The 18,063-nt window shown below is 34.1% G+C and overlaps 1 long non-coding RNA gene across 1 annotated transcript; it reads left to right on the forward strand.

Annotated features, from left to right (window-relative positions):
• The first annotated feature begins 3,113 nt into the window (after positions 1-3,113).
• On the forward strand, positions 3,114-6,179 carry LOC126703070 (uncharacterized). The gene is made up of 2 exons (XR_007647925.1): positions 3,114-5,160; positions 5,254-6,179. It is a non-coding gene; the product is annotated as an uncharacterized LOC126703070 (long non-coding RNA).
• The last annotated feature ends 11,884 nt before the right edge of the window (positions 6,180-18,063 follow it).

Consider the following 18,063-nt stretch of genomic DNA (forward strand, 5'->3'; position numbering starts at 1 on the left):
GTGAAAATCATGCAACTCTTCAATCCAAACGTAAAGACATGACCTCTCATTGCACGTACACCAAATCACGTATGGTCAGTCTCCTTTGAATCCTAGCGATGAAAGAAATCTATCGGTGCTAGACTGCCAGCGGTGTTACTAGAAACTTGTCAAAAAAATGTAATCCGAATGTTGTTTTACTTAAAGCTTGTTTAAAAGCTTTGCTTTGATCTCCTATGATTTTCTCTGGTCATGGGAGCGTGAAAACGAGCCTATAGCATAGATACCAATGTAGATAAGCAATAAGGTATCTCGAAATATAAAAGGCATTAGTCAATACTCAATACCTTTTTTTTTTTTTTTTTTTTTTCTCACATACCCCCCACGAACTCCACAATTAAGAGATTGTTGGAGAGATAAACACATTAAAGAAAGATTTGAACAGTTAATATATAACATATAGTGTTTAATTCAAAAGACTTAAGCCCAATGGATATAAGCTCAACTATGTTATATTAACCATTCATTCTTCTTATAATTATATAATGTGAGACTTTACTCACACGTATATACCTAATAAAAATATATATTAATTAGGAGGCTAGGATTTCTCATTATAGTGGCTGTTACTTACGTTAGGGAGGTTATAGTGAATGTGTCATGTGTGAAGGCAATGCTATTCTACAAGATTTCCTTCAAGGGCCATTGTTTGACTATAGTATAGAAATGAGGTTTGCCGTTTGCTATATGGACTTCGAGACTCAAAATGCCTTAATTTATCCACTTTTGAACAAAAACATCACTACATGATTCTTTCAAGTTTTGCAAGTACTTCCAAAAAAAAAAAAAAATTTGAATAAGATTATACATACTGAACTACATAGTCCACAAAATTTTTACAAAATGCCATTTGCCAAGACAATGATTTTGTTTCTTCAAAAAGGAATTTGGAATTTACAATTAATTAAAAAATTGAGTAATTTACTAATTTTATGATTATGTTCTTCAAGAAACATTATGAACTTACAATTAAAATTTTTAGTATTTGGTTTTTTTAAAAATAAATTATAAGTGACTACTTTGAATTAGCATAAGAATGTAACTTGAACCCTTAAAAAAAATGTAACTTGAAGCTATTGCTTATTGCTGGATCTTTGTATCACACGAGGAGGTAACTAGCGTCATAAAGTATAAAGATAATTTTTTTTTTCCTAATTAGAACTTCACACATGTAAGCAACGACATATGAGGAGTCTATGGGGTTCGATTGCCATGGACATTTGATAGCAATGATACCACCCAAAAAAAAAAAAAAAAAAAAGAAACTGAAAAACATCATAAAATGAAATTGTTATTCTTCTTGTAATTGCTTCATGGTTTGATGCATATTAATGAGGTATGTTCATCAGTTTGTGGTATTACTCTGAAGCAAGCAGTAGCATGAAAACCAACGATTACGACACTCTCCCCAACTAGCATTCTCCAAGTTCTTGCATTGCATGTCGCATTTGTACTGATTGAAGCATGGCCCAGCCCATGTGTGACTTTTAAACATGGCGAAAAACACATTTTAGTCCCTACATTTTCAGGCGATTCCCATTTTAGTCCCTAAATTTTATTTTTACCGTTTTTAGTCCCTATCCTGAAAAACGCTTTTTATTTTGGTCCCTACCGTTACATCAGAAACGGAAATTGCATAGCTGGCAAACGGCATGCACTGTTGGCCTGACGTGGCCATTAAAATAATAATAAAAAATGCCACGTCAGCATTTAAATTAAAAAAAATTAATTTATTAATTTTAACTAAATAAAAAAAATTAAAAACAGAATTAAAAACTAAAAATCATATGAATTGAGATCTAAGTGTGTCTTGAACAAGAACAACAAGAACACAAACTCAAATCCAAGAACACAAACCCAGAAATTAAAAAAACAAACAAAAAAAAGAAGAAGGTATTTTTCACTATTTATCCACCTGACACTTCTTCTATTAACTAAAACTAGAACTGGATAATAAAAAAACTCTCCTTCCCCAAAAACTCATCTCTCAAAAACGTTAAGTCCCCAAAAACCATCTCCCCTAACACTATTGAAAAAACAATCATTAGCGTAAAAGAAAAACCCAAACTGAAAAACCCTTTTGAACCCATAGCTAACGCATCAATTTCTGGGTTTGGATCGTCGAATCCGTAGATCTTAGTCTCTCTATCCTTCCTCATTCTCAGATCGGAGCTTAGATATATATATATATATATATATATATTTTTTTTTTTTGTGGAGAACCAAACAGTCCTCACTCTCAGATCGGCATGGAGCTTAGATCAGTGTGGATTGTGAGATATCTCCATTGAGTGAAACGAAAAACAAATCAGTAAGTTGTGGTTGGGGTAAGTGATTGTTCTGATTTGGTATTTGTTGGGTGGTGGATTTCTGGGTTGATCTGAGTGTGATTGGAGCTGGGTGTGTGCTGTGATGTGTGCGTGGGTTTGGATCGGTGGGTTTCTCAGTGGGTTTCTAGGTTGATCTGGGTGTGATCGAAACTAGGTGTGTGCTGTGATGTGTGCGTGGGTTTGGATCGGCGGAGATCGGAGTGGGTTTGAACTAATGCTTTGATGGGTTTTTTTTTTTTTTTTTTTTTTTTTTTTTAATTTCTGGGTTTGTGTTCTTGGATTTGAGCTTGTGTGCGTAGGTTTGGATCAGCGGAGATCGGAGTGGGTTTGAACTAATGCTTTGATGGTTTTTTTTTTGTTTGTTTTTTTAATTTATGGGTTTGTGTTCTTGGATTTGAGTTTGTGTTCTTGTTGTTCTTGTTCAAGACACACTTAGATCTCAATTCATATGATTTTTAGTTTTTAATTCTGTTTTTAATTTTTTTATTTAGTTAAAATTAATAAATTAATTTTTTTAATTTAAATGCTGACGTGGCATTTTTTATTATTATTTTAATGGCCACGTCAGGCTAACAGTGCATGCCGTTTGCCAGCTCTGCAATTTCCGTTTCTGATGTAACGGCAGGGACCAAAATAAAAAGCGTTTTTCAGGATAGGGACTAAAAACGGTAAAAATAAAATTTAGGGACTAAAATGGGAATCGCCTGAAAATGTAGGGACTAAAATGTGTTTTTCGCCTTTAAACATTTGATAACCGAGCACCTCCTTCTTTACAGCTGATTTCACATGTGAAAACATGAATTAATTGTTGAAAATAAACAAAATGAAATCAAGTTGTAGAAAATTGAGAAACATCAATTTCCTTCGATTTTTAGTAAGAATCCAGTATTGCCTAAAACAAAATAATTAGAATAAAGCCTCAGCATAACATTTTCAAAACAAATCTTAAATGACAAGTTGTTAATAGTAGATAAAAAAGTAATTATAGTTGTGAACCCAAATAAAAATCAATAAAACTTTGTTGTGAAATATTATGCCCATAACACTGCTCAAATAATTATACCTAACAAGTAACAATATATGATAAATTCTCTAAAGGTTATAAGATAAGTTGGATTGCAAAAGTATGGTAATTATAATAAAGGTCTACAATTGCTTAATGCTTACCTGCCATAAAGAAGAGGATGAAAGTAACGTAGGCAAAGAAGAAAACATATTTAGTAGTATTACCCATGTTTTTTTCTGGCTTGTCTTCCGAAAAGATGACAACTAGGGTGTATATAACATTAGTGCATAGCACAATTTTATGAAACACCCAGTTGCTATTTTGCATCCAAAACCTCAAAAACTGCCCAACATCCGAGTATGGGTTCTTAAAAATTTTTACAACCTGTGAACAGTGGGTTCGTATATATAGAACCTACTGTTCACTTGGTTGTAAAAATTTTTACACTCACTCTCCTCATAACATGGTATAGACCACTCTCCTCTTCTCACTCATTCTCTTTGGTCACTCGTCTCACTCTCTCTCCCAATTGCAGAAGCTCCATTGCCCATGCCGCTCCAATCACTCTCTTTCCCTCTACCTTTTTTTTCCTCTTCATTGTATTGCTCTATCCCTAAACTAAAGATTCAAGGGTTTTTGGTTTAATTTTGGGTTTCATTTGGAATTTTTGGGTTTCTTGGTGGAGCGCGCTTCCTCTCGTTTCTGGGTTTGTAGTTTCTCGGTGGCTGGATTGGTGATGGAACAAGTTGGTGTTTTTTTTCCTCTTCACTGTATTGCTCTATCCCCACACTGAAGATTCAAGGGTTTGTTGGTTGGTTTAATTTTGGGTTTCGTTTGGAATTTTTGGGTTTCTTTGTGGAGCGTGCATTTGGTCGTTTTTGGGTTTATGGTTTCTCGGTGGCTAGATCGGTGATGGTTGTTGTTGGTGTTTGTTTGAATCGGTGGCTAGATTGGTAAAGGTTGCTGTTGGTGTTTGTTTGAATCGGTGGCTGTGTTTGTTTGTTTGAATCGGTGACTATCTGTTTGTTTAAATCGGTGCTGAATCGGTGGCCGTTTGAATCGGTGAAGAATCTGTGGGTTCTTTCTCTAACCGTTTGTTATACGCCTCAAATGAATTTTGAGTAGCTCCATCTATTATTTTCTTCTTCCTCTCTTTTCAATAGTTTTCTTTTCAATAACTCTATAATTAGCAAGCTTGTTTTCTTTTCAATAGCTCTGTAATTAGCTAGCTTGGATATTTATGGACCTGTTTTCTTCCTAAGCTTGTTTCTACACCCCTTGTAAGTTGGAATCCCCTTGATGATCTATAGGGATACTAATCATGCAGTTAGGACAAATCATTGCATATGTAAAGAAAATTAAAAGTTTCTGCATAATATCAACTTTATGTTTGTCATATAGTATAGGGTCCAATTGAAGATGTAATCACAGTGTTTACGTCAAATTTTTGGGTTCAATTTTGGGAATAGGTACTAATTTTTTTACATTACCTATTTTAAAGGGGATGAATTCACAACATAACATATCCCTATATGCTAATATCTTACAATCTGATTCCAACTTTGAGGCATAATTTTTGGAAAAATATCAAAATCCCCCAATGTCTATTGAAGATTCTCCCCCAGAACTTGAAATTATCACCCCCAAAACAGCAACACGAGGTGGCAACTTTAGTGTGGAGGAAGATATCCTCCTTGTCTCGGCGTGGCTTTAACACTAATGTGGATCCCGTGCGTGGTAATGAGCAAAAGCAAGAATCAAAGTGGTATGACTGACAAAAACAAGGTATAAATTATATTGCAATGTCAAAATATTAACTTTTAGCAATAGACATACTAATTATGTTAATTTTTTTTTTTTTTTTTTGTGGTAATTTAGCTTGATCAAGCAAAGGCTTTGAATAAAGCTACATCACCCAACAATACATGTTTCCAATTTGAACATTGTTGGCTTTTGTTGAAGCACCAACCAAAGTGGAGTATGCCTAAGGAAAGATCAAAAGGGTTACCTCAAACTTCGAGTTCAATACCTGAAGTTGGGGGGGGGGGGGGGTGGTAACACAATGGAGTTTGAGAGACCGATTGGTAGAAAAGTCAAAAAGGCTAATTGAAAGAGAAAGGATGGTGATAAAGATTTTGGGGAATTTTTGGCAAAGAAATTGCACTACATTGAAGAAGTATATGAACAAGAAAAAGAGGCTCTTCGAATCAATGTGGAAAGGGTTCGAGTAGACGAACAAAGAATTGGTTTTGAAAAGGAAAGGGTTCGAGTAGATGAAGAAAGAATTAGTTTTGAAAAGGAAAGGCTTGGGATTCAAATGCTTAAAGGGAATGAAAGAATTGGGATTGAAAAGGAAAGGCTTCGTATTGAAATGGAAAAGGAGGACAAAAAATAATGATAATGTATACAAGTGGCATGACCGAAATTCAAAGAATTTTTTTGAAAAACGCCAAGAGGAAATCATTGCAAGACTAACTGGTGGTAAATAGTTGAGTTTGACATGTAGATGATGTCTTGTGCTTGTTTTTTGTACTAGCTTATTTAGGCCTAGTTTTGGTACATATTGATGAAGTCTTTGTTCCAACCAAATTTTTGTATTAACTTATTTTAGGCCTAGGTTTTGGCACATGTAAATGATGTTTTATTCCAACCTCATTTTTGGTACTAGCTTTTTTTTGTATTTTGTTATGTACCAAAAAAGGTCTGGACTCTTATGTGATTCCTTGGTATTTTCTATTATACCATTTATGTAATCAGAACATTTTTTTTGTTATATGAAATGTTTATGTATTTTTTATGATTGATGTCATATCTTCTATGCTTAAGTCTATGTTCAATCTTATACTTATGTCTTGTTTTGACCTTGTTTTGGTAAATGCTTCTAGGAGTTTTGTTGTTATATTATATTTCATAAACTAAGTAGTTTCAATGCCCCCAAATGAATATTATAGAACTTGTTTTGCTTATCTTCCTTTCATTTATAATGATAATTTTTTAACAATGTTGTCTTGAAGGTTGTGTCCATGGGTCGCTCTTTGTTTCGAAAATTGCTTTTTGATGACTCAAATGAGAATGAGATAATAAATAGACATCTTAAGAGTTCAACATCACAACGTAAACATCGTCGATATATTAGACGTAATCATTTGGCAGGTAATAAAAGACTTTATCTCGATTACTTTGCTGAATATCCAGTATATCCTTCTAATTTATTTCGGAGGAGATTTAGGATGGGTCGTTCTCTTTTTCTACGTGTTCAATTTAAGGTAGAAGCACATGAAACTTACTTTATCCAAAAAAGAGATAATGCCTGAAGGCTTGGTTTATCTTCACTTCAAAAGATGACCGCTGCAATTTGGATGCTTGCATATGGGGTAACAGCTGATTTTATGGATGAATATGTGTGGATTAGAGAAATCACTGCAATGGAGAGTTTGAAAAAAATTGTTGCAGCAGTGGTTGATATTTTCTTTGAGGAATACTTGAGGTCGCCAAACAATGAAGACATTGATAAATTGTTAGCTCATGGTGAAAGCCAAGGATTTTTAGGGATGCTAGGAAGCATTGATTGTATGCATTGGAAATAGAATAAATTGTCCAACTGCATATAAATGTCAATTTAGTGGTCATATTCGTGAGCCAACGATTATTTTGAAAACAATGGCATCATATGATCTTTAGATATGACACACATTTTTTGGGTTATCTGGGTCAAATAATAACATTAATGTGTTAGAAAGGTCTAATATATTTTTTGAGCTAGTAGTTAATTACTCAATCAATGGCAATGACTACACAATGGGATACTATCTAGCCAATGGCATATATTGAAAGTGGTCAACACTTGTAAAAACAATTTTAGCTCCACAATGAGAAAAAAGAAAATTATTTGCAAAAGCCCAAGAGGCGTATAGGAAGGATGTAAAGCATGCATTTGGAGTGTTTCAAGCAAGATTCGCAATTGTACGTAGACCTGCAAGATTTTTCTTCCCTAAAACACTCCAAGTCATAATGAAAGCATGCATAATTCTCCATAATATGACCATTGAAGATGAGCGAGATGAAAATGAAATAGTTGACTTCGATTATGAACAACTCGATGAAACTCCTCAAATACAAGTGTCACGTGAGCAGACAAATGAATTTACTACCTTCATCCAAAATTATCAACGCATTTGAGACCAAGAAATTCACTCTCAACTCCAATCCAATATCATTGCCCATTTATGGCAAAGACAAGGCGATTCGTAGGAACTCGAATGTATGACGTTATGTATGTGACTTATTATTGTAATTTGATATAATATATATGTGAGTATTCTATAAACTACATTGGTAGTAATGTTCAACTGAAACTACTTCTTGACAGGTTGATTTTTATATCGATATGTATTCGGCTTTTGATATGAGTTTTGAAATGTTCATTGTATAATTTTTATGTTTTGCTTGCGTTTTGCATAAATGGAATTTGACAGGTTCATAATTTGTGTTTTGTATATGGGGAATTTGACAAGTTCATTATATAGTGTGTTTTGTGTAAATGAAATTTGACGAGTACATTATGTAGTGTGTAAATGGAATTTGACAGGTTCATTATATAGTGTATGTTTTATGTAAATGGATTTTGACAGGTTCATTATATAGTGTGTTTTGCGTAAATGAATTTTGACAGGTATATTATGTAATGTGTAAATGGAATTTGACAAGTTTATTATATAGTGTATGTTTTATGTAAGTGGATTTTGACAGGTTCATTATATAGTGTGCTTTGCGTAAATGAATTTTGATAGGGATGTACATTATATAGGGTGTAAATGGAATTTGACAAGTTTATTATATAGTGTATGTTTTATGTAAATGGATTTTGACAGGTTCAATATATAGTATGTTTTGCGTAAATGAATTTGAACACATTTTTTTCCAAACAAATAATTCTCATAGAAATATGGATTTCTAAAAATATGATTGTTCGATAAAAAAAATTCCATTAAGAAAAGTTGAGTCGAGTTTTAAAAAATATGACCGTTACTTATTTGAAAATATGACCGTTGAAAACAAATAATAAAGAAAGAATAAAAAGAATATTTAAATGAGATGGTATAAATAAAGAAAGAATATTTAAATGAGATAGTATAAATATAAAAACTGATAAGTTTGGTGTATTATAAAGTGAGTTGGTATAATAGATAAAATAACTTTTGAGGTTGTAAAATAAAACTTTTTTGGCCACCCAGCTGCTAGTGCTAGATTGGAGGAAACTCTGTAGCATGCTGTCATAACTTCAACCATTGGATCGATGCATCTAGCTGTTTTGAACAAAAGATGGCTAGCGGCAAATGCTTTATAAATATTATTATTATTATTATTTGGGTATGATACAAGTCAAAAATAGATTAAAAGACAGGATCAGACTCACTAAGCTTATAAATCAAAGCATTAACCAATGCTAAGAGCATCCGTAGCAGATGTTCCAAAAATTATGCCATTTTACCACATCAAATGCCTACTTTATTATTTTACCACATCATTTTACAACATCTCATTTATCAGATGTTTTATAATTCAATTCTATACATTAAAATAATATTTACTACACATTAAAATAATATTTACTACTCATCAACACAATAAACAAACAACAAATAATATACCACATATCTTTTGTACCGTGGCAAATTTGCCACGGTTCTGTTCAATGTTGCAAAAAAAAAAATAATATACCACATCTACTAAATGGGCTAAAATTGGGTTTGGTGTGGGATATGTGCCAAATATTTAGCATTTGGCACATATCCCACATCTAGTGTGGGTGCTAAGGTTAGTGAAGCTGATAGGTCATAAAAAAAACATAAAAAAAACAATAATAATATATTAAAAATTCATATTATACCTTCACTTTTTGCCTCAGAATTTTAATATTATTAGCAAATGCTTTGTAAGCTACTAGTAAGTTTAATGAGTCTAATAGGTCATAATAATAATATTAACTAGTCGTTAACCCGTGCGATGCACGGGAAAACTATTAGAAAATAATAAAGCATGCATATATTAAAAGACAATTTAAGTTCATGTGTGCTTTCAAGGGATACATACTTAAATAGTTCTTGCGGTAGAAATAAAAGTCTTATCTTTGAGATAAAGAACTAATGTAAACAAACTAACCTTACATAAAACAAATTAAAAAAAAAAAAAAAAACATAAAATTGATGTCACGGGAAATTCAGCCACATAGTAGTAATATATAAATCTCTTAAAACCTAAACCTAAACATAAATACTAAATATATAAACAAACTAACCTTACAAAAGCTGAACTTTATAAGCTAAAATCTATACCGTGCATTGTAGATCTTGAATGCTTTAGGGCTTCCTACGTCTGGAGAGAGAGAGTTTGTAAAAACCGTGGCTTTATATTTCTTAACTTGAGAGAGGGGTAAGGTTGCTAGGGTTTTGTAGATCTTGAATGCTTTAGGGCTTCCTACGTCTGGAGAAAGAGAGAGTTTGCAGAAACCGTGGCTTTATATTTCTTAACTTGAAAGAGGGGTAAGGTTGCTAGGGTTTTGAGGAGTTATAATTTTTATTTATTTTTTATTTTTTATGCTGACGTGGAAAATTGTGGTGCCAGCAAAGGCTTCGGTTTTATATATATATATATATATATATATAGATAATATCATATTATATTTTCACTTTAAGCTCAGACTTTTCGTATTATATTTTCGCTTTTATAGCCCCCTTTTTTTTTTTTTTTAAATCTACCATACCCTTAAACATATCTTAAGCATATAGTATTTTGAAAATAAAATACCCATTAATTCAATTTTTTTTTTAAATGAAAAGTAGAAAAAATTTAACTTCCCACCATAACCATATATTCTCACATAATTAAGGCATGCAATTGGATAAATGATTAGTACACACTTATCATTGCACACTCCTTTGAAATCATGTTTTATATATATTGTTTGTATTGACAAGTGTGCAACAAGATATATATATATATATATATATAATCTCTTTTTTGCATTTTAATTTTATTATTTTTACCAGAAAGTGTCACCATATGTAATGAAACAACACAAGCATGTTTCAAATCCATTTACGTGCAAAGCCTTTGGACCAAATCAAAAGGCAAACAAAAGAGAGAATTTTTTTTTTTTTTTTTTCAAATGTGTCTCTAATTAATTTTCATGAATACAAACTTGTGATGTGTCTATAAACTATAATTACTTACAAGGAACCACGCCAAGATTTTTCTTTTTATTTGATTTTCTAGAACCTTTTTGCGGCCGAGTAAGCATTTTGAGTTTGATCAATACAACGCTTGTAATTAATGTGGATATTAAGCACGGAAATTGGAAATTCTTTTTTATTTTTTGAGAAATTAAATTGGAAATTCGATATTTGATATTCCCTCCTACTCACTTTTTTTGTCCTCTATTTCATTTTGAGATGTCCCAAAATATTGTCCTGTTTCTAAAAATAAAAGTCATTACTTTACTAATGTTTCTATTATACCCCTATTAATTTACTAATTCAATTTTTTGATAAATTTTTTTAAGGGTAGTTTTGGAAACTTATACATTTTTAAAAGATAGACAAGACAATAAATAATATTTCCTTAAAAAGTTTGACTTTTCAAACAAGACAAAAAAAGTGGGACAAATGTGTAAAGGATGATGGTGACTCTGTCAACAGAGATATAAAACAGAGCACAAACGACCTGTAGTTTAGCAATACTATTGTAATACTGTATGTAGTTTAGCACCACAAGGTTAAGTATAAGATTAGCTGTAATACAGTCCACGTGTATGTATTCTGTTAGAATAGTTAGTTCCAAATCTGTTATGGTTAGTTACAAATCTGTTATGGTTACTGACCCTATATATTGGGCATCTGATGTAATCTATTTCATATAATGAAAATCAGTTTCTCTATTCTTTCTTCTTCTAGAATTTCTCTCTAAGAGTCTCAGAACTCTTTCATGGTATCAGAGCCAACAATGGCGTCTTCTGCAAATTCTTCATCGTCTTCATCCTCTGCAACAACAGGATCAACCACAAGTTCTTCGATCACTCATGGTGTCAATCCTTCGTTGCTGCTACTGTCAAATATGGCAAGTATGGCTACTGTGAAGCTTGATTACAACAACTACATGGTGTGGAGACATCAGATTGAAGTGATCTTGGTAGCATATTCAATGATCAATTTCATCAATGATGATGATCAAGCTCCGGATCCATTTCTCAAGGATAGCTCAGGTAATTTTACAACTGTGGCTAATCCAGAGTACTTCCAATGGAGGAGTCGTGAGCAAGCTTTGTTCACCTTTCTTAATTCAACTCTTTCTCCGTCAGTTTTGGCTCTTACTGTGGGTCAAAAGTCTGGAAGAGGTGTCTGGAAGGTGCTTGAGAAAAGGTTTGCATCAGTATCACGATCTCATGTGCTCAGTTTGAGGGATGAGCTAATGAGTATCAAGAAGGGTTCAGAGTCAATGGATTCTTTCTTTCAAAGAATCAAGGAGGTTAGAGATAAACTTGGAGCTGTAGCAGTCTGTGTTGATGAGGAAGAGTTAATTCATCTAGCTCTTGAAGCTCTACCTCCAGAGTATGATGCATTTTGTTCTGCAATCAGAACCAGAAATGATGTTCTCACTATTGAAGAGTTGAATACACTCTTAAATGCTGAAGAGAGGTCAATTAAGAAAAGGTCTAATCATTCGGTTTTTAGAGATTCTGCATCATTTGCTATGGCAGTCAATCAATTTAATCAAAACTTTGCAAGAGGAAGAGGCAAGGTTGGGAATAACAGAGGCCGTGGAAATGGAAGAGGTGGTGGAAATCACTTTTCTGGTGGTGGTCAATTCTATCACAATCAGTTTCAGTTTCCTGGTAGTGGTAGTGGTCAATTTCAGAACACTAATAATCCAGTGGAATCTCAATTATTTACACAGAACAAGTCTTCTTTTCAAGGTCAGAAAGTTGCTTGTCAGATTTGTGGCAAGAATGGCCATTCTGCTTTGGACTGTTATCACAGAATGAATTTTGCTTATCAAGGTAGGCATGCTCCAGCTAAGCTTGCTTCCATGGCTGCAAGATCAATGGCTGCTACTTCAGGTGCTACTCAGAATCAAAATTGGTTGACTGACACTGGTGCCTCTGATCACATCACACCAGATCTATCTCAACTTTCCCTTGCTCAGCAACCTGCAACTGGTGAGTCTGTAACAGTTGGCAATGGGCAAGATTTACCAGTAACACACATTGGCAATGGTAAGCTCATCACTTCCTCTCATAATTTCTACTTACATAATATTCTTAGAGTTCCTAGAATTGCTTCCAACTTACTATCTGTTCACAAACTATGTCTTCAAAATAATGCATTTTGTTATTTTGATGCATATCAGTTCTCAATTCAGGATTTACCTACGGGGAAGGTTCTTTACAGAGGGCTGAGTAAGGATGGAGTTTATCCTATACCCTCTTCCACTCTGCCTTCCTCATCTCCTTCTCATTCAACTTCTAGTGGTTTTGCTGCACAATCTCCACAGTCTTTACTCTGGCATAATAGACTTGGTCACCCATGTGCTAAGGTTTTAAATTCTGCTATGTCTTCTTTTCCTTCAGTCAAAGTGTCCTGTGTTAGTGACATTTGTTCTAAGTGTACTTCTTGTATAAGTGCTAAAATGCACAAGACTCCTTTTCCTACTCATGTATCAAATACTGACTATCCTTTTCAATTAGTGCATTCTGATGTATGGGGTCCTGCCCCTGTGACTTCTGTTCTTAATCATAGATTTTATGTGATTTTTGTTGATGATTTTACTCGTTTCACTTGGCTTTTCTTGTTGGAAAGGAAGTCTGATGTGTTTCAAGTTTTCCTACATTTCTATTCATTGGTTGAGACTCAATTTTCTGCCAAAATCAAAACACTAAGATCAGATGGTGGGGGTGAGTTTGTTAATGCCAAATTTAAATCCTTTTGCTTAGAACATGGTATTCTCCATCAATTTTCCTGTCCTTACTCTCCTCAACAGAATGGTGTTGCTGAGAGGAAGCACAGACACATTGTGGAAAGTGCTTTATCCATGCTTCACCATTCCAATCTATCTACTTCCTATTGGTCTTATGCATTTAGTACTGCTGTGTACCTAATTAATAGACTTCCAACTCCTGTTTTGCAATTTGTCTCTCCTTGGGAAAAATTGTTTGGTCACACACCTTCTCTTCATGCTTTAAGAACCTTTGGTTGTGCATGTTACCCTTTGTTGAGACCCTATGCCTCTCATAAGTTTGATCCTAAATCTAAGCAATGTATTTTTCTTGGTTATCCTCCTCAGTACAAAGGTTATATCTGCTTGGATGTTATCACTAGTAAAATTTACATTTCCTGTCATTGTGTCTTTGATGAATCTGTTTTTCCTAGTTTTCCTACCTCTAGTGCTGATTCCCCTGCCTCTTCACCTACTTCTTTTTCCTCTGATGTGTGGTTTTCTTTCATTCCACTTTCTTCTTTGAGTATTACTCAGTCCAGTCCCATTTCTTCTGCTGCTTCTGTTTTAGCTGAGTCTACTTCTTGTTCTGAGTCTTCGTCTTCTATTCCATCTCCAAATCCTTGTCCAGTTTCTGTATTACCTTTGTCTTCCTCTGCTGTTTCTCTTGAGTCTAGTCTACCTGTTTCCCCTACTGCTCCTAGTCTTCCTATTTCTGTCCCTACACTTGTCCCTGTGCATACAAATGCCCATCCTATGCTTACCAGGTCCAAAAATGGTATTTCTAAGCCTAAGGTGTTTGCTGTTCAGACTGATTACAGTTGCACTGAGCCCCCTTCCTATTCTATTGCTTCTAAGTATCCTCATTGGGTTAAAGCTATGGACTCTGAGTTTACTAGTTTGCAACAGCAGCATACATGGTCCTTGGTTGCTTTACCACCTGATAAAAATGTTGTGGGGTGTAAGTGGGTGTACAAAGTTAAGAGGAATAGTGATGGTTCTATTGCTAGGTTCAAGGCTAGGCTTGTTGCTAAGGGTTACTTACAACAATATGGTCTAGATTATGCAGAAACTTTTAGTCCAGTGGTTAAGCCTACAACTGTGAGGATTATACTTGCCTTGGCTGTTCAATTTGGTTGGTCTCTAAGGCAATTAGATGTCTCTAATGCTTTTCTTCATGGGGTGTTGCAAGAGGAGGTTTATATGAGTCAGCCCCCTAATTACAAGGATATCTCCAAGCCTCATCATGTTTGTCTCTTGCACAAAGCAATCTATGGTCTGAAGCAGGCCCCTAGAGCTTGGTTTGACAGCTTTACAACTCAGCTCTTCCATTTGGGTTTTCATGCTTCTTGTGCAGACAGTAACTTGTTCATTCTCATCCATTCACAGCAGGTTGTTTACTTGCTTTTGTATGTAGATGACATCATCATTACTGGCAGTGATAAGGTGCTTGTTGCTGATATTATTACTCAGCTTGGGGTTTCATTTGCTCTCAAGGATTTAGGTCCTTTGCACTACTTCTTGGGGCTGCAGATTGAATATACTGGTGATGGTATTTTTGTACATCAATCCAAATATGCCAAAGATTTGCTGTCTAGATTTCATATGATGGATTGTAAGCCTTGTTCTAATCCGTGTGCTTCTTCTCAGTCTTCTACTCTTGCTGTTAGTCCTCTTCTCTCTGATCCAACAGCCTATAGGAGTCTTGTTGGTGCTCTACAATACTTGACATTCACTAGGCCTGACTTGTGCTATGCTGTCCAGAAGGTCTGTCAATTCATGAGCAAGCCTTCTCAACTTCATCTTGTTGCTGCTAAACGGATATTGAGATACTTGATGGGTACTTTGCACAAAGGGATTTACTTTAGGCCTGGTTCTCTCACCCTTTCAGCTTATTGTGATGCTGATTGGGCAGGTGATCCTATTGATAGGAGGTCCATTACGGGTATGGTTGTCTTCTTAGGCAATTCTCCCATCACTTGGTCAGCTAAGAAGCAAACTGTTGTGTCTCGGTCTTCCACTGAAGCTGAGTACAGGTCTCTTGCTCATACAACAGCTGAGTTATATTGGTTGCGTATGCTTCTCAAGGACTTAGGGGTTTATTTGCATCATCCTCCTATTTTATGGTGTGATAACGTTTCAGCTCTTGCCTTGGCCTCAAATCCTATCTTTCATGCTCGCACCAAACATATAGAGGTTGATTATCATTTTGTTCGAGAAAAGGTGTTGAATAGGGATATGGTTCTCAAGTACATCTCTACCTTGGATCAGCTGGCTGATTTATTCACTAAAGGATTGCCATCTCCTCGGTTTCATGCTTTGTCCTACAAACTCATAGGGACTCCTCCCCTTCGTTTGAGGGGGGATGTAAAGGATGATGGTGACTCTGTCAACAGAGATATAAAACAGAGCACAAACGACCTGTAGTTTAGCAATACTATTGTAATACTGTATGTAGTTTAGCACCACAAGGTTAAGTATAAGATTAGCTGTAATACAGTCCACGTGTATGTATTCTGTTAGAATAGTTAGTTCCAAATCTGTTATGGTTAGTTACAAATCTGTTATGGTTACTGACCCTATATATTAGGCATCTGATGTAATCTATTTCATATAATGAAAATCAGTTTCTCTATTCTTTCTTCTTCTAGAATTTCTCTCTAAGAGTCTCAGAACTCTTTCAAAATGGAGTATTTTTTATGATCCCATAGTCAATCATAAGAGTTATAGGATATCAATATTATATAAAGTTCAAAGAAGGATTATTTTCGTTTTATAAATCTCATAGAACATAATTGTCTATTCTTTTACTCCTAAGAGTAGCATAATTCGAAAATCTCATCAGAATCATTTAAACTTCTTCAAGCTAGACTCAAACTTTTTTGTTTTTTATAGTATTAATAACTTTTTAGGCTTTCTGATCAAAAAATAAAAACTTTTTAGGCTTTAGTAGAGACTGATAAATGAAGCTATCCAAAAGGATGTATGTTGTGGATGACAGTAGAATTATGAAACTGATACAACTGTTGTCCATCTGGAGTTGGCCAGTCTTCTTTATAACAGCAGTTATCACAAATATCTGGGATAACCATTCAAGTTATTTAATGGTTAATAGCTTCTTTGGAGAAACACACCATAAGCAAGCTTTGGATTAACTTAAAACTAGATTATTACCTTCGACTTGTGTTGATATGAGTGTCTTGAATCTAAAGTTGATGTTATTCTTATTAATGTGGCATTTACTAACTTTTTCTAGGATACAATTTTTGACAAATTAAACTTTAGATTACACATCTTCACATATCATCAATTCTAATGAAATACTAAGATAATCAGATACAAGTAACCATCTTCTTTAAAATGTGTGAATTTTAAGGGTTTTCTTTTATTTGTAATTTAAAATGTTTAAATTTATAGGAAGAGTTTAACTAATCACTCTTATCAAACTACTACTCGATAACTTTGAATATTATTATGAGAAATTGAATGGGCTAAGCCATGTATTAATGTTTTCAAATTGACAGTTCAACTGATAATATTTTTATTTGCAGTGGTTTTAAGGTTAGCGGAATGATCATACTCATACAACCAAGAAAAAAAAATGTTTAACATGGTTCAACCAACTCTAGCCTATGTCGATGGGCAATGCCAGTCAAATACACACACACAGAAAGTCATAATCCCAAAGCCTAAATACACAACTCTCACTAAACAATGGACAAACACACAAACTATTTTTCGAAAAAACTTACTCCATGTTCTTCTAAGAGTCGTTCTTATCTTCCCATGTGGGATGTATTGGTATTTAAGGTGAATGCAAATCCTGTTAGGGTGCTGATCACATTCAAACTTGTTATGAAGAGAGAATAAAAATTGTGTCTTAAATAAATGTCCTGGTCTTTATAGACAAACTTGCACCCCTTAGGAATAGACAAATCTATTTATGAACAAATAGATCAACACCAAGAGTTACAACCTTACCCAAACACTAGTTTTTCCCTACTTGAACAATTTTGTTTTTTGTGAAGTAACACTAGTCACCAAGTAGGGTTATTTTATATATGACGATACAACATATATATTATGATGTGATCACCCATCGTTCATGTGTGGGACAACCAATAAATGGTGGATTCGTCCATGATCCTCATATGCTGATTCTCTATATATAGATGAACTTTGTAAGTGGAAAACTAGACTGAGTAGTGATCTATGCTTGAGCCCAATAAAATGATGACCTCAAAGGTAAGGACGACCTTTGTATAGGAATGCACAAATTATTTGTACAACTTTTTGTGTTCTACTTTATATTCCATTAATCATAACTTGTCATGTTTTTTTTCTAACCAAAGTTTAAAATGAAAAGAAAAGAATCAAACAAGTGACAAGTTGTAATTGGTGTAATATAAATGAAAAAACAAAAAGTGGTATGGAGGGTTTGTATCCAGCCAAATATATGAGATAAGGAATACAAAATATAAAAGTAGTTCTTGGCACACACCTAGGCATGAGGCTCTCTTCAAATAGAGCGAGGAAGCAAGAATTTTTTGTGAGGAGATTATTGGCATTTATCCTTACTTGCGAGATTATGTCATTTCAAGCAGAGCTATAGAACGAAAAAGGGTAATCAGTTGCACCATAAAGCTTATTTTCCCAAATAGAAACTAGATTCATAAGTTCTAATTATCTCACTCCCAT

Source organism: Quercus robur, chromosome 10 (assembly GCF_932294415.1).
Source record: "Quercus robur chromosome 10, dhQueRobu3.1, whole genome shotgun sequence".
NCBI lineage: Eukaryota > Viridiplantae > Streptophyta > Magnoliopsida > Fagales > Fagaceae > Quercus > Quercus robur.